A 25,283-nucleotide genomic window follows, 5' to 3' on the forward strand; every position below is an offset into this window, starting at 1 on the left:
AGGAAAATAGAAGATCATGGCCTAGCTGAAAATGGTAAATAAGGTAAAGAATAAGTTGCTCTTTGCTGATTACCAAGTTATCTTGTTGAGAAAGATGCAAAATTTGAGACAAAAGGACATAAGTGTGAAAGAGTATCCCGAGGGATTTTATAGATTGGACATCAAATCTAGACATGTAGATGATGAGGTTGAAAAAGTTGCAAGGTATATGAATGGATCAAGATTAAGAATTCAAGATGAGATAAGTTTTGTGAAATTGGACAGTGTGGAAGAAGCATATCAATTTGCCTTTAAAGTTGAGGAGATCTTGAAAAAGAAGCACGAACAAAGACAAAGAGCTAGAGGTGGTAGATTCTATAGAGGTAGAGGTAGATCTTATGGAGAAGGTAGAAGATCTGATAAATTTGTACAAGATAAGGGAAAATTTGAGTGGATAAATGATGACAAAGATAAGATCAAAAGGAAAGGTGGTAATTCTTGTTGAGGAGGTACTAGTTCTCATCGAGGAAGAGGTAATTCTTATTCTAGAGGTAGTTTTTGTGGTAATTGTTTTAAATGTGGTAAGAAGGGCATAGATCCTTTCAGTGTAGATATTTTGGTGGTAATGAACAAGGTAATAAAAATGTTGTGATTCAAGATCTTTAGGGTCCACTAAGTGGGTCTAATATTGGTGAAAATTTGATGGGAATGAACACTTTTTGTAATAAGGGAATTGATGAGGAACCCATCCCGAGGATAACTCTTTTCAAGACTAGATATAATATGGATGGAAATTGTTGCAAAGTGATTAATTATAGTGGAAGCTTAGAAAATTTAGCATAAGAGGTTCTAGTTATAAAGTTTCAATTGTAGAGATTGAGACACCCTAAACCCTATCATGTATCATGAATCAAGTATGAATATAAGTTACTAGTAAGTGAACAATGTATGGTGAAGTTGAAGATTGGGAATTACTTTGATAAAGTTCTATGTGATGTTATGTCTATGTATTGTTCTCATATTCTGTTGGGTAGACATTGACAATATAATAGACATGCTATGCATGATTAAAGATAGAATCAATATACTCTTTGGGTTGATGGAAGAAAGTAAATATTGTTTCCTTTGATTGAAAGTTCAAATGAGGTTAATTGTACTACAATTTGAGTTTGTGCAGTCAATGGGAAATAATTTGAAAGGGGGTCGAAGAAGAACCAAATGTGTTTTTCTATAATCCCTAAGGGACTGAGTTGTGATAGTAGTGATCAACTGATAGCAAGTAGTGATGACCGAGTGATACAAGCTAATGGAGGTTGAGTGCCAAAATAAATTGAAATGTTGCTATATGAGTACAAGGAGATTGTTGCTTAAATATATACTTGATAGTTTACCACTAGTAAGAAGTATAAGTCATTATATGGACCTAATTTCTAGAGCTATTTTTCCTAATAAAGCACCATATAGATTTACACCCACATAAAATGAAGAACTTAACATGTAAGTGCAAGAGTTGTTACAAAAAGGTTTGATTAGAGAAAGTTTGAGTCCATGCATTGTAACTACTATATTAGTACCTAAGAAGAATGGAGAGTGGGAAATGCATACTAATTTCAGAGCTGTTAACAAAAGCACTCTGAAATATAGGTTTTCTATGCTTAGGATGGATGATATAATGGATCATTTGAGTGGAGAAAAGTATTTTACCAAGATTGATTTGAAGAGTGGTTATAATCAAATTAGAATCAGAGAAAGTGATCAATGCAAGATTTATTTTAAGACAAAATATAGTTTTTATGAATGGTTGGTTATGCCTTTTGGTTTGACTAATGCACCTAGTACTTTCATGAGGTTGATGAATGAAGTTCTCAAGATATTTTTGGGTAAGTTTATGATTGTTTATTTGGATTATATTTTGATATTCAGTATGACTAAAGAAGAACATTTTGAGTATGTAACGATAAGTATTGTAGAGATTGAAAGGGGAAAAATTGTTGATTAATTTGAAGAAGTGTTCCTTTATGCAAAAGGAAATTGTGTATTTGAGATTTGTGATTTCACCAGATGGTTTGAGAATGGATCTTGAGAAGGTTAAAGAAATTTTGGAGTAGCCTACATTTGAGAATGTATGTGAGGCAAGATAATTTCATGGTTTGGATAGTTTCTACAGAAAGCTTATGGGTAAAAGCAGAAAACCTGTGTCACCCTTTTATAAAGGAAAAACTGTTCAACTTCATTGACATAAAACTAGTATTATTATTTAGAATTAGAAAATGAAGCGAACTCATGAAATGTTAAAAATGAATGAAGTTTATGATTATTACTTTTAAATATTATTTGGAGTAAGAATTGATTATTTTTCCTAATTTTAAGGGTGATTTTTTAGTTGTTGAAATACATTGAAAATTGGGGGTCTAGTTCCCACCAAAAAGCTATATGGAAATAAACATTTTTCCCTTTTTTCTTAGATTATGTTATAGATTACATATATAGCTAGATCAATCAAAAATAAAATTGACATTTGACCTATATTTTCTCTTTTATGATAATTCAAATTTCAACTCACCTAAAATTCATAGTTTCCATCTCACACCACATTTTTCAAAAGAAATCTATTCTAACCAAAAGATAAATTATACATTCTAGTAGAGGACTCTCTCCTGTAGAATGCCATATGATTGATTTTTAAAAAAATATATGATTTAGTATTTTTTCTTTCTCAAAATCAACATCTTCTCAAGTGTCAAAATACTTAATTGTAATATTTTTTAATTATAATATGCTATATCTAATTTAAAAACTATAAAATCTATATAAGAATATTCTTTACTTTGAGCTCTATAAAATGATCTTTATATGTTATTAAAAAAATATCATTAAAAATAGTAAGGGTTATTGAAATATCAATTTTCTAAAATCATTTTATTTCTTTAGTAATTGGACACAAACTAGTATAAAATATGCATTTTTTTATAGACATTTCCAATTGGAAAAGTGTGAGAACATAGATAGATTAGTTGGAATGAATTTGTCTAGATCATATGTTTGAACAAAATTGATTTTTGGATGTAAATACTCAAATTTAGTTGTTCTAATAAGTCAACCTAAAAGGTGACACAACTTTGTGCTTTTACCCCTATAAAGAATTCTAGTTCTATTTGTAACGCTACAACTAAGATAATGAAAGGAGATAAAAATGATTTTAAGTGGACACATGGGGCTGATAAGAGGTTTGAGACTTTGAAACAAAAGGTTGTTGAGTTACCTATATTGGCTTTACCTAATTTCAAAAAGGTATTTCAAATGGTATCTGATGCAAGTGGCAATGCAATAGGAGCTATGTTGAGTCAAGAATGTAAACCTATTTCTTTCTTTAGTGAGAAGTTGAATGAAGCTAAAAGGACATATTCTAAATATGATCAATATTTTTATGCTATTGTTCAAGCCTTGAAGAAGTGGAGACATTATTCAATTCCTCAAAATTTTGTGTTGTATACTAATCATAAACCCTTATAGTGTTTGGAAAGTCAACATAAGTTGAATTAAAGACATATAAAGTGGGTTGAACACTTGCAGAGTTTTACATTTGTGATCAAGAATAAAACTGAAGTTACTAACCAAGTTGTTGATGCATTGAGAAGACAATTTTCTTTGTTGATCGAGATAAAGGTTGAAGTTCTTGGTTTTGATAAAATGAAGGAATTGTATGATACTGAACCAAATTTTTATGAGGTGTGGAGAGAGTACAGAGCACCATTTTTATTAGATAAAATGAGTAAGTTTGATGAATATTTAATTAAATAAGGTATGTTGTTCAAAGAAATTCAATTGTGTATACCAATAAGTTTTTTGAGAGTTAATTTGATTAAGGAAAACAATTGTGGTGGTTTGGATGGATATTTTGGAATCGATAAGACATTGAGTTTGCTTAAGGATACATATTATTGGCCACATATGTATACAAATGTTCAAAATTTTGTAGGGAGTTGTGGAAGTTTTCAAGCTACAAAAGGAGTAAGTTAGATAAACTGGATTGTATACACTTATTTTTGTTCTTGACACTACTACATTTGGCCTACAATGTGACAGTTGGACATCACAATTACGAGAATAACTTGTCACCCAACTGACATTAGTCAAAATTGGCTATTGTCAGACAAACATTAGACTTTTACTATTGTAAGTTGTGATATAAAGGGTTACCATTGCAATTGTGATGCCTACAGGTGTCATAAATTTGGCTATCATTCTGGAAAACCATTCACTTTCACTGTAAGCATTGCGATAGAAATTTGTCAAAGATATTGTCACAATTGCAACATTTATGCGATAGAAATGCTATGGGTTCAATAGAAAGACATCAAAAACCTTTTTCATAATTTGGACGGGCATGTGGCAAGAATACTATGGGATCAATGACCAATCATTGCAATTGCGATGTTATGTTGTATTAATAATGAAAAAATGGCAGCAAATATTGAATAGCTATAATGAAATCATAGGTTAATATTGAGCTTCACTTGGTTTTGAGAATAGTTTAATATTCTCTACTAATTAGGGCCAACCACGTGAAGGTGGAAGCGTATTTGGCCCCACCCCTTTAATATCTAACTTCCCCATTAACATCTAAAATCTTTAAGAAATGATCAATGTTTAAAGTACAAAAAAAAGGTTCCAAACCTACAAAAGTGAAATCAATTTCCCATGTTCTAGTGCAAGTCATTTTCCATCGCATCCAAAATAAGATGCTTCCACTTTCAATTGAGAATGCACATGAAACTATGTTCTTTATGAATGGACAATAGGAAGAGCTGATAAAACATAGCATGGTTATTTTAGTTAATAGCTCTATTAAGTTTTTAAAATTATAGACCATCATCATGAACAATTTTCATGATGGTCTATAACTAAAAATAACTAATTAAAGACCTCTAATGAAAATGCAATCCTATTGTATTTTTCAGCTCTACTTGATGTCATATGCATATGAGTTGACATTGCATATTGAACTATGACATCCTTTTGCATTACTTGAAACCAAGAGATTCACACAATTAGTTGTCATACAATCATAGGTTATTGTTGAGCTTCACTTGGTTTTGAGAATAGTTTAATACTGTCTACTAATTAGGACCAACCATGTGAAGGTGGAAGCTCATTCCCCCCCTCGCCCCCCTCCAAAAAATAAATCTAAATTCCCCGTTAACATCTAAAATCTTTAAAAAAGGATCAATTTTAAAGTACCTAGAATGTCCTCATTGCCCCCTGCTACTCTCAGGGGAAGTCCATCTTCATTTCTCATGGAAAGTTAATCAAACAGGCACATCTAGGAATGTCCTCATCGCCTTGTGCATAAAATGAATCCAATATTAGAAAATGCCCCATGAGAAATAATAGTTCAAGTGAAATAAACACATGAAAAATGAGACAGAGAAAGAGGACTCTACTTACCAATAGGTGTTGCCATCACTTCTGTGGCCATGCTACCTATTGAGTGAGTTTGATCATTTTTTTGTCATTCCAACATCTCTCTATTTATATACATACATAAACACACACACATATACATATAAATACATACATACATATACAAAGATCACAAGGGCACAATAATGAGATGCAAAGATCACAAGGGCACGATAACCTATTGAGTGAGTTTTATTATTTTTATGTTGTGCTAAGATCTCTCTATTTAGCAACATACAAATCAGGAATGATTAATGTTGTATTTTCTTTTTTATAATCCATAATCAACAATCCACAAGATCTTTGTAGTGATGCCCAAATTAACTTCAATACCCAGCTAATCAATAAGTACACCAATTTAACTAGGTTATGGCTCGGGCATGTGCTATTCCCATTTATCATATAGTTGCAATGTTGGAGGCAATATTGTTTCAAAAGTGGCAGTAGGTTTTGCATCATTGACCTTATTTTAATGAAGTAACAAAATGGCTTTTAGGGTGGAAAGTACTATTTTTCCTTGATCTTCTTGCTAATGAGAGGATAAGAAGTCAACTAAATGTAGCCCTTGAAATGATAAATCAAGCTATAGAGGGTACAACTATGGAACAACATGGGGCTAGAGAGAATGTAATCTATCTTAGGGTGATGGAGCAATGCCAATTTGAGGTACTTTAGCAGCTACATGTAGTAGTAGTATGTGATCAACAACAAGCCTTAGCTTCCATGGGCAGTGGGATTCACTTGAATAATTTCATGGGTGCACCTTAGTTGAGTTTGAAGGAAGTGACTTTAATATATGCACAAGAACATGACATCCAAATTTTCCCTACAGTGGGACACAAACATGATGGTCTTTAGATTTATGGCTTTGGAACTCTCAATATCTATCTAGATTATGTAAATCAACAAGTTCTTGCATAATCTAGAGATAGATGGGTGATTGCATCATTGAAGCAGCTAGTTGAGATGTATTGTAATTGAACTAGAGGAAATCATTGATAAACCAAACATATAGTGAAGAGGAAACTTGAAAATATGAATTCTAAAATGCTGAAATAAAATCTATCAAGGATCAAACACCTATGCGAAAGTAACAACATAATGTGAAGTTGATTTTAGATATTAAAAAAAAATGAAAACATGACATAAATAATTCCCAATTTTATGTTCACAACTCAAATGCTCTCCCATGGCCTAAGCTAAAACTCTCATTACTGGATCCAAAATTATGGAATAAAATACGATTATGTCCCTAATGGATAATTTAAATGCAATTTTTTTAAGATTCCACTTAGCACAGTGTCAATAAATTCAAGGAATTCTACTACCATGCAAATTAGCTTACATTGATTCCAAAGCTTAGGCCCTAACAATAGTTGAAAGGTAAATTGTTGTCAAAGAATGTGCTAAAAACAAGAAATAGTACATAGTTAGAATGGACATAGACATTGGAAACAATGAAGAAACATATAATCCTCTTATAGATAATCAAAGTTATGTTAGAGACAAACTCAAGAAATTGAGCAATATAGGAGGTGCTCAGCCAGATATTATAGCCATCTTGGATGATTTGGTGAGAGGCTTCTATAAGGAAACAAGCCTCATGAGTTAACATATAATGTCTTAAAATAGTTAAGTGTTACCTAACTATGTCCAAGGTGTCTTCACACTGGAGGCATACTCTGCCTACCTAGCTACCTACATACCCATATCCATGGGATCAAGACCCTTGAACTACCCACTCTGACAAATATGTAGTTCTAGTTTCTAATTCTTTTGATGTATCTATATTCCTATAACCACTAGTGAGCTTTAATCACCTGATACAACTCTTTTCCATCATAAACCCACTCGGGTGAATCATGTAGTTTTCTATAATTACAATACTGTAATACCCTGGTGCAACCTTTGTACTATAGTTTATAGTTAATGTAAGGTTAACCTATATACATCCTAACTCACTCCTTATATAGTTCAAGTGAAATAAACACATGAAGAATGTGAGAGAAAAAGAGGAATCTACTTAACAATAGGTGTTGCCATTGCATCTATAGCCATGCTACCTATTGTGTGAGTTTTATTATTATTTTGTTGTGCCAAGATTTCTCTATTTATATACATACATACCTATATATACACACATATATAAATATGCATATGTATATATATGTATATACATACATACATATACACATATATACATATACATACATATATATGTATATACATACATACATACATATATAGAGATCACAAATGCACAACAATAAGATGCAAAAATCACAAAACTACGACAATGAAATGCAATGATCACAAGGGCACATACATATATACATACATACATACATAGATATATACATACATAGATATATACATACATAGATACATACATACATATATACATACATATACATGTCTATATACATATATATATATATATATACATATATGTGTATATGTATATACATACATATATGTATATATATATAGATATAGATATATATATATATATATACACACACACACACACACACACACACACACACACACACATATATATGTATGTATGTATGCATAAATATATAGAGATACCTTTTTAAGGTGCTAAGTGACTTATCTCAAGATTTTCCACAAAAATAATGTAGACCAAGAAAAATGGGTAGAGATCGCAAGAAATTTTACAAAAACATATCATAGCAGATATTTTTATAAAGAAGCAAGCCATAACTTAGTTAAATGGGTCTAGTTGCTAATTAGCATAGTTGATATATACACATATTTAATTGGGTTATGGCTTCTATAAGGGAATGAACCTTGTGATTATGACATTTACACAAAAGCATAACTTGCTTCTTCAACTCCTTACACTTAGCTCTTCACTAAAGTTATTCTTTCAACAGTGAGAATAGATGCTACAAATTCTTGGGAGTCAAGGGACCCTGAACCTATGCTACATGTTCTGGAGACATGGGAGAAGTCACTACCAAATTTAGTACTTTATAAGATTCTGGATCATATAGTGATGGCCAAATTAACAACAACAGTAGATACTTGGGATACAAGGATCACAAGGGCATGACAAAAAAATCCTAGATATCCACATGATACATAAATACACACACATACATTCATACATACATGTATGTGTTGTATGTATGTATATATGCATGCGTGCGCGCACGCACACACACACACACACATATAGACACATACATGTATGCATGTATACAAAGAGATATTTTTTAAGGTTCTTATTACATATTAGCTACACAATAAAAAATTTGATCCAGCTACGTATGTATTCCAGAATCCATATAATTAAACAATAGAACTCACTCAACCCATAATGAGTGACTTAGCTCAAGATCCTGCACAAAAATAATGTTGATTATTCCTTTTATTATACCCAATCTGATGACAATTCTACAATAATTTGTAATCAACTCAAATAATTAGCAACTGGACCAAATTAACAACAACAATAGATATTTGGGATCCTCACAAGGAGAGTGTGCCAATACAATTCAAAACCAACAAAATTTAAATCAAGTTATTTATCTACAATTCTTTTAAACCTTTAATAAGATAGACATAAAATAACAAGTCTACTAGATCCAGACATTCCAGTTAAATTTACTAGCAAACATAGAACTAATAACATTTTCCACTAAGTTTCCCAACATGTTCCTACATTGTCAATACCTTGTCTTAGCTAATTTTCCCGAATCTAATTGAAGTCAAATTGGAATTTCAAAAACTTGTATTTCTTGAGCACATAGAAAATATACTTATAATTAAGAGGTGCAGACAATTAAACATATTCCAAACCCCATTGGAAAAGAAAGCAATCATTAAATATAGATACTCTTTAAAAACACGAACAAATTTGCCCTTAACAAAATTAGATATATTCTAAGATTCTATATGATATTTCAACTAGATTTTCTCGTTAGAAATCATGGTGTTTGGAAAAAAATATAGATTCAAAATAAATGTTTGTATTATCCAAAACCAAATAAAAATCAACTCAATTAGATATATTCTAGGATTTATATTAAATAAAGAAACAAGTCTTATCACCTACTTGATTAGTTTGGAATTTTATTCTCACCAAAAAATCATAAAATGTAATAACAACTATGCCAAAAGAATGTAAAAATATGAATATCATGCACAATCATTTTTTTAATCTCTTTTAGCACAACCATTCTTATATTATTTTGGCTCAATCTCGAACTGGTTAGTATGTGTTTTGAAAAATTATTCTTTGATTATGAGATAGGAAAAAGAGAAATATCAAACTTGAAAAAGATGTACATAAATGCAATTAATTTTTAAACTTTAATTTTATAAACTTACAAAGATAACCATAGAATTATAAGAAACTATTGTGATTTTTACTATTTAAAAATTATAGTTACAAGTGATAAACTTAAATACCTTTGATTTAGAGAGCACAAATAATGGAAATGAAGTATTATCAAAGGTGCAAGCTTAACTGCCCATCCCTCCCCCACATGTGGATGACACTATTAAGTAGAGAATTGTTACATAAATAGATACATAGTTAAGTGCTACCTAACCATGTCCAAGGCTACCTAACTATGTCCAAGGTGTCTACGCACTGGAGGCATACTCTACCTACAACACTGCCTACATACCCATATCCATGGGATTAAGCCCCTTAAACTACTCACTCTAATGAATATGTAGTTCTGGTTTCTAATTTTTTTGATGTAGTTGTACTCCTATAACCACTGGTGAGCTTACTCACCTAATACAACTCTTCACAATTATACACCCACTTAGGTGAATCAAACAATTCTCTATAATTAAAATACTATAATACCATAGTGCATCCTTTGTGTTGTAGTTTACAGTTGATGTAAGGTTAACCTATATATGTCCTAACTCACTTCTTATATAGTTATGTTTAAAATCTTGTGACAATACTTGTTGCCATACTACTTATTGAGTGAGTTTAATTATTTTTCTATTGTGCCAAGATCTCTCTGTTTATATATATACATACATACATACACACATATACATATGTATATATATATAGATATATACATATGTATATATATGTATATACATATATACATACATATGTAAATAGAGATCACAAGGGCATGCCAATGAAATTCTAGATCTCCACTGATCTCCACAATCCATAAGATCTCTCTCTACACACACACATACACACACAGAGATATATATATACATACATACATATGCATATGTAATTTTATTACCTTGGAAAACTGTATTTGATCCTCCTAGCTGGGAACAATTGATTGTTCATTTTATTGTACCTAATCTAATGAAAGTTCTACATGAATTTGTAATCAACCCAACTAATCAGAAATTAGACCAATTTAAATAGGTTATGACTTATTTTTTTCTAAAAATATTTGTTATGATATGTTTTTCTAAAATTTCTTGCCCATTTTCTTGGTCTGCATTGTTTTTGTGTAGGATCTTGAGATAAGTTAGTTAGCATGGGTTGAGTGAGTTTTATTATTTTATTATTTGAATTATGGAATATGGGCTTTGTTTTATCATTGGCTTTGTTGAAGTCCTGATTTTAATGAAGTAACAAAGTAGTTTTTAGGGTGGAAAGGACTATATAATGAAGAGGAATCTTGAAAACTTGATTATTGAAATGCTGAAATGAAAGCTATCGAGGATCAAACACCTATGGAAGAGTTACACCATAATGTGAAGTTGATTTTAGATATAAACAAAAAAAATAAAACTCGACATAAATCATTCCCCGTTTGTTTTGATTATGGAGAGCCACATGCAAAAGAGGGTGGAGAACTTTGAACAAGGGTGGAGAGCTCTAAACATTGGTGTATATTTCATTATTATTGGTGTAAATAAGTATTTACTATTTACATTTTACTTATGTTTACTTAGGTTAATGCTTTAGCATATTAATTATCATGTAGACAACATAGTTATTTGCACTCCAATTAAGCACATGTTGTCTACTACATCTCTTTATGAGATACACCTATGTATTCTTATCCTCTCATTATTGTATGTACATTCATGCACAATGGAGGATAATCCACTCTTGGAGGACATGTGCTTAGTCGTGATGATTATCTCTTTGTTGACTCCTAGTCATTCTAGTTGCCTTTATATAAAGGCACTTCTAGTGTGTATTCATTTGATATCTATTATCATTTTGATCATTATTGAGATTCTCATTTGATCACTATTTGTCTCTCTTGTGCTATCTACTGAGCTTCTTGATCTTGGCATTGAATTATTTCCTTAGGAAAATTATTACAATTATCATACCCTTGTGATTACTGCATTTTTTTTGTGTGCCCTTGTGATCTCTACATTTCAGTTTCCTGCCCTTGGTGGAGATCAATGGAGGTCTAGGATTTCATTTTTGTGCCCTTTTGATCTCTACATTTTGTTACCATGTCCTTGTGATCTCCATACCCTTCCTTTGCAATTTCAATTCCATGTCATGCCCTTGTAATCTCTATGCCCTTTGCATCTTCACTACAACATTTGGGGTCAAATTGAGATGGTAATTTATAATGGAGGTATAATTTGTGGTGTTCGGGCCTAAATGTAGTAGTGCTTGCTCTATGATTTTCTTCAAGGGGAGAAAAGTTACCATTGTAAATGTTCTTTTCTTTCAATTTTAAACATGTATCTCTTTATATTTCCCCTAGTAGGTTATTAGAGAAGCTTCTCTTTATGTATATGTATGTGTGTGTGTATATATATATATATATATATATATATATACATATATACATATATACATACATACAAATATACATAAACAAATATCACAAAGGCACCCCAATGAGATGCAAAGATAAATATATGCATACATACTTATATATATACATACATACATACATAAATTTTCATATGCAATTTTATCACGTTGGAAAATTGTATTTGATATTTACTCAATCACCATAAGATAATATAATTTTTAAGTACAGATTTCTTCATACTTAGTTTGGAATGAATAGTTTCTATTGAATTCATCCCAAGATAGTGAGTCTACTCATGATGATAATGACTCTATGTATTGGGTCTTTAGAGGAGAGAGATTAACAAAATATTAGATGTTATTTTATGGATATGGGATGATTTTTTTGTGTGAATGGATGACTGAGAAAGTTGCATAAAATTAGGGTGTTAGTTGTAAGGAGTTTCATTAATTGGATAAGGGAATCAACTTTGAAAGTAGGATGATCAAAACTGGCATGTCCATCCTTATGATAGATGTTTCTATCTCATAATAAAAAATTACCTCAAATGAAAAGAAAAAAATTATTAAATATGGAAAATTGGAAGAACATTCACCTATAATATTTTTGAAGGACAAAAATATAATTTGATGGAAAAAACCATGAGTTATACGGGTCCACATTGTGGCTATTCCACTCTCTATTAGTGAAACTCTTCATGTTAAATATGAAGATCTTGAAATTAAAAAAGATAGCTATTAGAGATCTATATTTGTGTTTTAGTGAAAAAAATATACAGTCTAATTATAATAAAAATAATAGTCTTAAATGTAAATGATTGAATAAAATAAACAAGAGTACTAGCTATAGCTATATAATTCTAGTATTACTGATTATGTTAAACAAAATTTTCGATAAAACAAGTATGAAGTAACATAAATGGATCATCTTCTCAATCCTATTATGAATTAATGTGAATGCATCCGATCATCACCTGGACAATATTATGCACAAGATCTTTACTCAATTACAAAGAGATAATATAATCTATAAGTACAAATTTTTGCATACTTAGTTTTGTACAAATACATTTGATTGAATGCAATGATAATTTCTTGTGTGAATCAAAGACATGAATGATTTATTTACTTTGGAACAAGTACTATGTAATTGTGTGTATGCATGTAAAGAAGTTCACATGATGAACTGATTTACATACATGCATGCACAATGCATACAATCATCATAATAAGTTATACTTGAATCTAACCAAAGCTATTATATATGAACAAGAGATACATATTTAGAAATAAAAGATAATAATATTTACATAGGCACCTCTTCTTCCCTTGAAGAAAATTGTAGAGCAAGGGTATAGAGATCACAACAAAATCCTAGATCTCCACTGATCTCCACCAATGTTCAGAGCTCTCCAGTCTTGTTCAAAGCTTTCCACCCTCTTTCACATGCAGCTCTACACAATCAATCAAAACAAATTGGGAATGATTAATATCATGTTTTCTATTCTTTTTTTTATAATCCATAATCCATAATCGACAAGATCATTCTCTATACATACATACATACATACATACATACATACATACATACATACATACATACATACATACATACATACATACATACATACATACATACATACATACATACATACATACATACATACATACATACATACATACATATATATATATATATATATATATATATATATATATACACACACACACACACACACACACACACACACACACACACACACACACACACACATATACATACATACATACATATACATACACACATACATACATACATATATACATGAAGACAACAATGCACTTTCTAAGAGTTTGCAATTGTTCAACAAAATTAATGTTTTACAAGAAAATGCATCTCAAGAATTGTTAGCTCAGATGTAAGAACATGGATTGAAACAGTACAAAAAGTGCTTGACATGAGAGGTCTGCAAGTGAGGTTGTTGACCAATCTTAAAAACTTGAATGTTGAAATGAAAGCTATAAATGATAAAACACCTATGCTAGAGTTAAAACATTGTGAAGCTGATTTTAGATAAGGTAGAGGCAGATATTCAAAATTTTTGTAATCAAAATTTTAGGCACAAGAGTAAAGGAGAAGGAGTGACTTTAGAAAAAGAATGAGGAGTGGATTTAGAAAGATAGTGCATGACATAAAAAATAGCTAGAAAACATAGAGGATATTATGGGAGCCAATGGATAGAATCCAAAAAAGTGTTGTAGTAGGAACTATGACATTGGAATCACTTGCAAGTGTCTTTAAGAGTTTACAGTACACATATCAAATGTTTACAAGAGTGTTTCAAGTATTGGCACAGTCTCTCTGTCATGATCCCAAGTATCAAATGATTATAAGAGTGTTTCAAGGTTGGGAACCACTTCAACATCCTTTGCAAGGTTTAGAGGTAATGTCATTGTGGCAAAGGCTTTTGCAAGGGAATGAACCTCATGATTATGGCTAGTTTCTTTCTATAAATGTATGCTATCATATGTTTTTGTAAAATTTCTTGTGAATGCTACCCACTTTTCCTATTCTGCATTATTTTTGTGGAGGATCTTGAGGTAAGTCACTTAGCACAATTTGAGTGAGTTTTATATTTTTTTAATTTGGATTTTTGAATATGTATGTAGCTAGATCAATCTTTTTTGTGTGTAGCTAATATGTAATAAGAACCTTAAAAAATATCTCTAGATATACATGTTCAAAAGGAGATATAAAGAGATGCCTATTTAGAAGGAAAAAAAATCAACATTTACATACCCTTGAAGAAAATCACAAAGCTAGGGTTTGGAAACAAAATTGTTGAGCAAGGGCACAAAACCAAAATCACAGAACAAGGGTAGAACAATGAAACACAAAGATCACAAGGGCATGGCTACCAAATGGAAGAGCAAGGGTACAACAATGAAATAAAGAGATATATCATAGGAAAGAAATGCACCAAACACATATGCATAATCATGAGGCTCATTCCCTTGCGGATGCCATAACCTAGTTAAATATACATATATATCAACCCAACTAATAAGAAACTAGACCCATTTATCTAGTTATAGCTTGTTTCTTTCTAAAAAAATTGATATTATATGTTTTTGTAAAATTTGTTGCAAACTCAACCCATTTTTTGTTCAGGATCTTGAAGTAAGTCACTTAGCACAGGTTGAGTGATTTTTAGTGTTTTATTATTTGGATTCTGGAATATGTATGTAGCTAGATCATATATCTAATAAGCACCTTGAAAAAGATCTCGCTAAATATATATAAAGATACATTTTTAGAAGGAAATATAAAGAAATACATGTTTACAAGGAAAAGAAAAGAAAAACACTTACATAAATACCCCTTCTCACCCTTGAAGAAAATCACAAAGCTAGGGCTTGTAGATCACAAGGGCATGACATGACAATGAAATTAAAAATCAAGGGCATGACATGATAATAAAATTGTAAAGAAAGGTCACGACAATGAAATGAAGAGATCACAAGGGCACGTCAACCAAATGCACCAAACAAAAGGGTGCCACAACAATGTTCATAGCTCTTCACCTCTTTTGTGTGAAACTATCTCTAAAATCAAAACAAATGGAAAATGATTGGAAAATGATTGTTGTGTGTTTTTTTTAGGGTGTCAAAATTATGACACCAACACTCATATTGCAACAAGGTCAAGGAAAATTGCAAAAAAATAAATTCAAAATGATCACAAATTACACCGCTATTGCAAATCGCCATTGTAATTTGAACCCAAATGTTGTAGTGTGAGAAACCTTGGAGTGAAATCAATATATATTTTGTTCTTGAATTACCTAAAACTACAAGAGGGTATGATTCCATATTTTTTTGTTGTGGATAGATTTTCTAAATGACACATTTCATACCATGTAAGAAGATATCAATGGCTATGCAAATTGTTGGTAATATTTTCTTCAAAGAGATTGTTAGATTATATGGATTACCAAAACATATTATTTATGACGAAGACAATAAGTTGGTTATTTTTTGAGGACTAATTTAGTTCCACATTCTATCCATAGATAGATGGATAGACATAAATTTTGAATAGAAGCTTGGATAATTTATTGATATGTTTAGTTGGATCTAAGTTGAGTAATTGGGATATGGTATTGTCACAAGCTGACTTTACATATAATAATTCTATGAATAGAAGTATAGGAAAACACCTTTTGAGATTTTTTATTCAAATGCATCCTAGTGGAGTATTAGATTTGAGGGATATTGCTGGTGAAGAGAAGAAAAGTACTGAACAGGAAGAATTTGCTATTTTTATGAAGTCTTTGTATGGGGAAGTGAAGTTGAAGTTAGAAACAAGTAATTAGGAGTATAAGGAGAATGTTGATAAGTCTAGCAGACATCATGTTTTTGAAGTTGGTGATGAGGTGATGGTTCATTTGAAGAGAGATAGATTTCCTATTGGAACATAGAGTAAGCTGAAAATAAAGAAGTTTGGACCTTATAGGATCTTGAGGAGGTTTGATAGTGGTAATGCTTACAAAGATGAGTTACCTAATGACATGCATATATCTCTCATATTTAATGTTTCTGATTAACACAATTATCATGAGTCGGATGATGAAGTTGTTGTACTTGATGATTATCCTAACAAGAAGACTAAAGAGGTTAAACAAATATTAGATCAACGAGTCAGTAAAAGGATGAGAGGAAAGGATTACCATGAATATTTGGTAAAATGAAAAAATAGTCTTGTTAAAGATGCATAATGGATTTCTCAATCCGAGTTGAATTCACATCTAATTATGACATCTCAATGATTCAGAATAATCATTTCTTTTAATCCTAGTTATGCAATGTAGGAGCATCCTAGGTTGTCTTGCTATCTTGCTCATATTTTTTCATTCTTCCTATTGGAGCTTGGTGCCAATGGTTTCCAAGTTTTTTAGTGCTGGCCAAGTTAGTGTAGCTAGTGTTGGCTAAGTTAGTGTAGCTAGTGTTGGTTGAGTTACCACAACTAGTGTTGGCTAGGTTACTATAGCTAGTGTTGGATGAGTTACTATAGTTGTCAATTTACTATAGCTATCTAGTATTGGGAGAGCTATCCAGTTTTAGCTGAGTGTTCCTTCATGTGCTGAGTGATCCTAATATGTATTGATGCTCAGTTCCTTCTTTGAATGAGTTTTCTATGATTGGTTCTTAGATTGAGTTGACTTATGTATTTAATTTGGATTGTAAATTTAATGTTAGCATCTTTTCTTGGGATGTGTACATACCATTTTAAGGTTGACCTTTCTATTATGTAATGATCTAGAATCTTTTGTAAGCTATTTTGGAAAGTATAAATAATGGTGTTTAGGTTTAGGTTAGGCATGACTCAGAGAGTTTGGAATAAATGTTTTTGGAAGAGAAAATTTGAAGTTAGATCATGGATTTTGAAGTTGTATTTTGTATTTGGCCATAACCTATTAGGCCTTATAGGTGGGCATGTATGCAAAGAATTTTATGAATTAATAAAGAATTTTAAAGTTCCTTCTCTCCTTGGCGTTGTTCTGTATATTGTTTTCTTCCATTACATCATTCAACAAGGTGTTTGGATAGTTAGGTGTTCCTCTAGCCCTATCTCTTCAATCCCTCCTTGTGTCAAAAGGTTATGATCTTCTAGGAACTATTGCCAAGATTTTTTGTGGTAGAGGAAATGTAGATAATACTATTATGGACATGTTGAGGTATATTTCAACAAGAATTGAAGCTACAAAGACAAAACAAAGAAAAGGTGTTCATCTTGAAGATGTTAGTGATGATGAAGAGGCAACACCAAATCTTAATCTTAAACCTAAGGTTGAACAAGATGATGAAAGGCTCCTAGGATTTTTGTCTAGGGCTAATGCTAGACTTGCTATTGAAGTTTCTTTCTATGATAGAATACTTAAAACTATTGTTGTGCAGGATTGGATTTCTAATATGGACAAATAATTTGAGTGTGAAGGTACTCCTAATAATAGGAAGGTTAAGATAATAGTCACCAAGTTGAAGAAGCATGCTTCACTTTAGTGGGATCATTTGCAATTTAGGAGATAAAAGAGAGGGAAATAAAATATGAAGACTAGGCAAAGATAAAGAATTTTTTTATCCCTATTGATTATCAAGTTAACTTGTTGAGAAAGATGCAAAATTTGAGCAAAAAGGACATGAGTGTGAAGGAATATATCGAGGAATTCTACAAATTGGATATCAAAGCTAGACATGTGGATAATGAAGTTGTTAAGGTGGAAAGATATCTAAATGATTTGAGGACATAAATCTAGGATGAGTTCATCTCTATTAAGATGGATAATGAGGAAGAAGCATGTCATTATTCTTTGAACACCAAAGAAAGGTTGGAAAGAAAAAATGATTAGAGAAAAAGAGGAAGAGTTGGAAATTTTCAAAGAAGATAAGGTAGAGCTATTAGCATGAATGTTGATTGCATTCCTTTGGGAGATTATCCTAAGAATTGATAGAACATTTGGCATATTTACCTATTAAATTCATGAATATGTTTGTCATTGATGTCAAAATAATATTATTTTTGTAAAGATTAGCAAAGTAGAATTTAGAGAATGAGGTCATACAAACTCTATATTGATGATCATGTTAAGCATATTTGAGGATATGTTCTATAGTATGTCCTAATGATGTGGAAAAGTGTACATATAGAAACTCAAAGACATGTGAAAGTTCTTTGTGATTTATAGAAGATAGAATGCAAACAGAGTACCCAAAACGTGGTTTTTGGTGTTCAGATTGTAACTCCTAATAGAGATAGAATCATGATGAGAAAAGTTAGTCATTGACAATAGATAACATAATGATGACACCAATGAGTGCATGAGATCCAAGATCATACATGTGAAAATTTATGAAGACTATGAGCTGAGAAAATTTTGTAATTATGAAAAATGTAATAAAAGATATTATCTTAATGATTTCATATTGTAATTAATTGACAAAGCCTCAAGGATAACTTAATGATTTATTTTGTGGAAATAGTATAAAGGAAATTCATTTTCATTTTGATGAAGGAAGAAAAATTATATTGGATATGTAAAGTTGGTAAATGCGAGTAAGCAATCAAAGGGATCATTATGATGTGAAGTTGGAGATCTAGTTTTGAGATCTAAAATGTATTTGGTACAATATTGTATTGGCAAGAGGATATAGCAAGAGTTAGAGTTACTAAGATCAATTTAATTTTCTATTATTTTGAGAGGAATAATATAGAGTCTAGTTGGACAATAAGTTCATTGGTTTTCCCCTTGAAGTAGTTTGGATAGTGGGTCCATCTTCCTTCTACAACTCCTAATAGGGTTGAAGTCTCCTCATAGGGACTCAAAGTTTCCTAACAAGGACTAATATGTACAAAATATTTCTTTGGCTCCTAAAAAAGTCCATCCTCTTCCAAGGAACCTATATATTAGTACATTATTTTGTGGGTACCATCCCCATTGGGGTTTTCCCTTTGATCAAGTGTTTCCCTAGTTAACATATATGGTGTTATTATGCATGTGTATCTTCTTATGGTTTCTAATTATATTGATCACATGTTTAAGGTTTAATAAGGTTGATAAAAGCTATCTAGATATGATATCTAATTAACCCCCCCATTTATATTGGTGGAATTTAACTTCTAACAATTGGTATCAGAGCATCAATTCATTGAAGGAAAATCTTGACAACTTAAGGAGATCAGTGATAGATCATTTTAGAAAAGAAAGTCCTAAGTTTGATGGAGTTAACTATGATAGTTGGAAAGAGAAGATTAAGAAACATATACTATGTATGTGTCTAGGATATTAGATGATGACAAAGAATAGAACAAAAATTGTGGAAGAAATAAAACTTGAAGAATGCAGTGAATTTGAAAGATATATATTGTTGTACAACATGCTTGCCAGAGAAGAACTTGTATCATCTCTTTGTGAAAATGAATACGTTCAAGTAAAATATTTGGCATTATCTCATGAAATTTAGGAAGCTCTGGAATATACTTTTGAAGGTGATAAACATGCTAAGAGAATTAGATTACAAAATTGGATATGTTTGTTTCTAGAGGCTAAAACTATGGAAGATAAATTTGTAAGAAGTTATATTGGCATAATATAAAAAATCATTATAGGAATTAGGTCTTGAAAACCTTGAAATTACCACTCAAGAAGATAGTGAAAATGATTAAACAAGTGATACCTTATACTCATAAATTTCCTAGAGAAATTCTTCTTGGAAGATTGGAAGAAATATGAGTAAGCTTGAAATAATATGGAAACTTTCCTAGAGTTGGAAACTAATTTTAGTGCATTGAGTGTTCACCCTTCTTTGTCAAGAAGAGAAAGAAATAGTGGAGATTATGCTAATAGCAACAGATCTTGATCTAAGGAAGATAGAGGGATTGAAGAAGGAATTTCCTTTCTTGTATGGAGAAAACTAGATAGTAATAAAATATTTAAATGTTGGACTCATGATGAATTTTGTCATTAAGCTTCTAAGTGTCCTAAACAAGTGAAAAAATACCAAAGGAATTTCAAGTCTAGAAGGCTCGAAGGATATTTTTATGCAAATGAAGATGATGAGTCTAATGAGAGAGTTCAAAGTGAAAGTGATGATGAGTTAGGATTTGTAGCTATAAAAGAAGAAAATCCCGACAAAGAAGTTAGAGAAGAGAAAGCTCTAGTGTAGTAGGTTGAGAAGAAAGCTAATTGGATCATATATAGTGGTTATTCACATCATATGACCGGTGACATGAATAATACATTTAATAAGTTTAATATCCACGATGGAGGAATTGTTAGAGTTGGTAACAATGCAACTTGTCATATCAAGGGAATAAGATCTATTAGTCTTGATGGGAAAACTAACATAGATGATGTTTACTTTGTTGATGGACTAAAACATAATCTACTAGGTGTTCAATAGTTAGTTGATAAGGGATATTAGTTACAATTCATATAAAAGACAATCATTATTTAGGACAAAGATGGTAAGCTGATTGGCACTCATATAAGATCTAGGGGTAATGTTTTTTAGATGAACCCTACCAAGATGACACGTTTGGTTGAAAAAGTTGATAATAGTTGGTTGTGGCATATGAATTTTGACAATAGTATGAAGGCGAGTAGTGCATTTTCTATTAGATATTTACTAAAAATTGTAAAGCTTAGTAATCTTGTGTGCAAGGAATGTGTTATAGATAAGCAAAAGAAAAGCTCCTTTCCTAGCAAGAAGCTTACTACAATAGTCAAATTGGATAGTGTTCATGTAGATCTAGGTTGTCCCACTAAGATAAGAGGATTCTATGATGAAATTTATGTTTTAAGAGGATTCTATGATGAAATTTACTTTTTGATTATTTTTGATGACTTTACTAGGATGATGAGGGTAGTGTTGCTTAGAGAAAAGTTTGAAGAAAGTGAGAAATTTGCTGATGAAATGATGAATTAATTTTAGATGAGAATGATTGATGAGATGAAATATTTATTAGGTTTATAGATTATGAAAAAAAATGATGGAATTTTCCTATCACAAATGAAGTATTTGAAATTCTTGTTGAAGAGATTTGGCTTGGAAAGTTGTAAGTCTATTGGTACACTTATGTTAGCCAGTCACAAGTTATCTAGCAAAGAATAGATACTTATTGTGTAAGGAAACTTGGAACAAAGAATAATATAACTGTTTCCACATAAACCATAATAGGTTTGAAATAAATATGCAATTAAAATTCACATGCAAGAAATAGACTACATATCCACAAAAATTTGATTACAATCTATACCTTGTCTATTTTGATTTGAGAAATACTTGATACTCTTATTTTATGTACCTTGTGATGACCTAAGGGTCAAATGTTATACTTTGATTCAGTACCATAGATGCTTTATTGCTATGTTGTTCAATTTAACATATTTACATGATGATGCCATTTTGAGATGATAATAAATATGTGATGATATCTGATTATCTTGTATTTGGACATACTTTTTGATTTTTTTATATGATGAATGTTATGCTATGGTGATTTACATCATTCTTGTCTCTTTATGCTTTATGCAAATGTGAGTGATGTAAATGGATTAATTAGGTATTTAATGCATTTTGCTTCAGCTATGATTTTATATGCAATTGCACTTGATCATGTGTTTTAGTGTGCAAGAATTATATCCCTGGCAGTGGCACATGGAGTTAGTGATTCAACTATTGATATTTTATCAATGTCATCCCTGTATGGTCAATGCATCCTTATTTTAATTGTTTAAATTAAAACCTTTCGGTGATTATTAAATTTGAACTCATCTACATTATATGATTAGACTAGTGAGTGTGTCCATGCATTTAGAGGTTCGCATTGTCACCAAAGTTGATTAGAGTTTTGTATAATTTTGGATTTTTAGGCTTTAAATCTTCTCAAATTTAATTTTTGGCAGCTTTGCCTTAGGTTAACGCCCATTATGAGGAATAACCTATTTTCATTTGGGTTGATTTGGAGTCTAGCTAGTCTAACTGGCTACTTGCCCTAATCAACTATTCACTCAAAAAGTGAATAAGTATTGAAAAAGGGATTTTATTATTCACTTCTCACTTTTGAAAATACAAATTTGAGAGCTTTTTTGAAATCCTCTTCCTAAAGGATTGGATTTCTATTCATTTTGGGAGTTGTGAGTGTGGGATCTTTGCTAGGTCAGTCTTGTTGGATCCAGCTCAAGTAGACCTTGCTTTGTCATGATTTCGATAGCTTTGATAGGCATTTTATTTTATTATGCAGGTTTCAGCTTCTAGCCCTTTTGCTATTAGGTAGGACTTTCCTATTTTATTGTTTCTGCTCCATTTTAGGTTCTATTTTTGGTAGCTATTTGTCTAGAGGTCGAGAGCTAGTGATCCCCTCCTTTTTTGTTTGTTGGTTTTTCCGAATTGGTCAAGTATGAACATTCTCTCAATTTTTGGGATGGGGGTTTGGGGTTTTGCACTGTTATATTGGCCATTTTTGTATACGGTGTCCAAATCCAAATATTATTGGGTTTTTGTACCTAAAGGTCAAATGGGTTTTAATTTTGAAGTTTTCCAATTTTGGGGTTTTTACCTCAATTTTCATGCCACCCTATTTTCTCGAGTTTTCATGGCATGAGTTTGGTCGTGGACATGGATCATCCATTTGGATGTCAGCCAAACCATTGTTTGTCTTTTATTATTCCATTGGGATGTGTGCCACATCTATACTCTCAAGTTATTTTTGGTTGAATATTATATATGCTTGTGTTCTCATCCACTCCTTGTGTTATGATCTTCGTGATGGTGGTGTGCCACACACGAGTATGTGCACATACATTGGTCAAGGGACTTGAAAGTCTCAATTTTCCATGGTATTCCTAGAAGTTATGATCATTGGGGTTGGGTTGGGAATATGCATGCCTATAGGCACTTGTCATAGGATGAGCATGGGTAGGGTAGGGTAGCATATGGAGGGGGCTTCTATCTTGTAACCTGGTGACCATTGCCCAAAGGGTTGGAAGAGGAAGTTTTAAGTAAGTGATAACTAAATAAAACATTGGATGGTAATAAAATTTAAGATAATAAAACAATGCTTCAGCGTGAGAGCCTTCCATTGGAAATTTGATTCTACATAGATCCAAGCTTGGGTTTGTTGATGCTAAGTGACTCTCCATGATGTTAGCCCCTACTTAGTAGCCCATTGAGTGTCTGACCAGGGCTTTTAGTTTATGCATCGCTTATGTCTTGGTTTTAGTCATCATACTTTCTGGCATGAGTGTTAGCCATGGATGTTGTGTTTTCTGTGTGTTTGTGTTTGGATCATTATCTCTATTAGCATAGTGGGAGTGGGCCTATGGGTTCCATATGGTTGGAAGTCATAGCTACCTATACCACTGCTAGGGACCAGTGTACAGAGATGCTCTTTTGTCCTAGTGTGACCGTTGCTAGATGTTTTCACTTGGTGCTTCAGTTTTTGGAGTATGCCTTCTTGTGATTTATGCTTTCATTGAGATGCTTGTCTATCAGTTTTAGATGATGTTATTTATTGAAAAATTTCCTTATTATGATGATTAGCATATGATAGATGATGTTATCTATATTCATAGGATTATCTTATGCCTTACTCTTAGCACGTTAGATTTCCTTATGCTTATGTTGTAGCATATTTTAGTAGTGACGTCCTTATATGAGAGTACCAAAAATTTGATTGGTAGCTTGGGATGTTATGTGTGGGGGATGGCTATGGCCCATGATGGTCTTATGATGCTATTATGGTTGGGAGGAACCGTGTACTCAGTTTGGTTATTCTATTCAGTTCAATGTTATTTCTATTTATTGTGATGTTGTTTCAATACATTGCAATGTTTCCTTTTGTACTTTCCCTTTATTGCTTGTTATATGGTTGGATGTTGTTTCCATCCTTTATTTTTGTGTTCGAGTATTTATGTCTCGAATTGTGGATCTGATACTCGCTGGTGTGGAGGTTTTGAACTCTGTCTTACCCTTTTGTTCTTCCTTAGGAGTTTTCTTGTCATTCCTAGGTGACCATGTGTCAGCATGGGGTGATACAATATTATGTTGCATGCCCATTAGGATTCTGTCATGCATTCCTTGATTGTGTTGCACACCTCTTAGAAATATGTCCTATGATACATTCTAGTATCACAACCCCAATTGAAGAATTTTCATACGATACTTGTAAAGTGTCGCATGCTCATAAGAGAAGTGTTACCCAAAACCTAAAAGTGTCACCCTTCTTCTTGAGAAATATCATGTGATACTAAAAAGTGTCACCCATTGCTGATTTAAACTATCACTTGATTTTTGTAAAAACATATCCAAGAGAACAACAAGCACTTTTTGGTAAGACCCAAACTTTTTGAGAAGTATTTTAGCTACCCTCTTAGGTGCTCTTTAATCCTTTGGTGTTGTATTTTGAATTCAGGATGTTTCAATTTAGATTCAATTATGCATCTTCCATTGTTAGTCATTTTGGTCAATAGTGATGTTTGAAGATCCGTCAGTGTTAGGATGTTTTGTTAGTCTTTCATTGTGA

Source organism: Cupressus sempervirens, chromosome 8 (assembly GCF_028749045.1).
Source record: "Cupressus sempervirens isolate cs-2001-9-10 chromosome 8, ASM2874904v1, whole genome shotgun sequence".
Classification (NCBI taxonomy): Eukaryota; Viridiplantae; Streptophyta; class Pinopsida; order Cupressales; family Cupressaceae; genus Cupressus; species Cupressus sempervirens.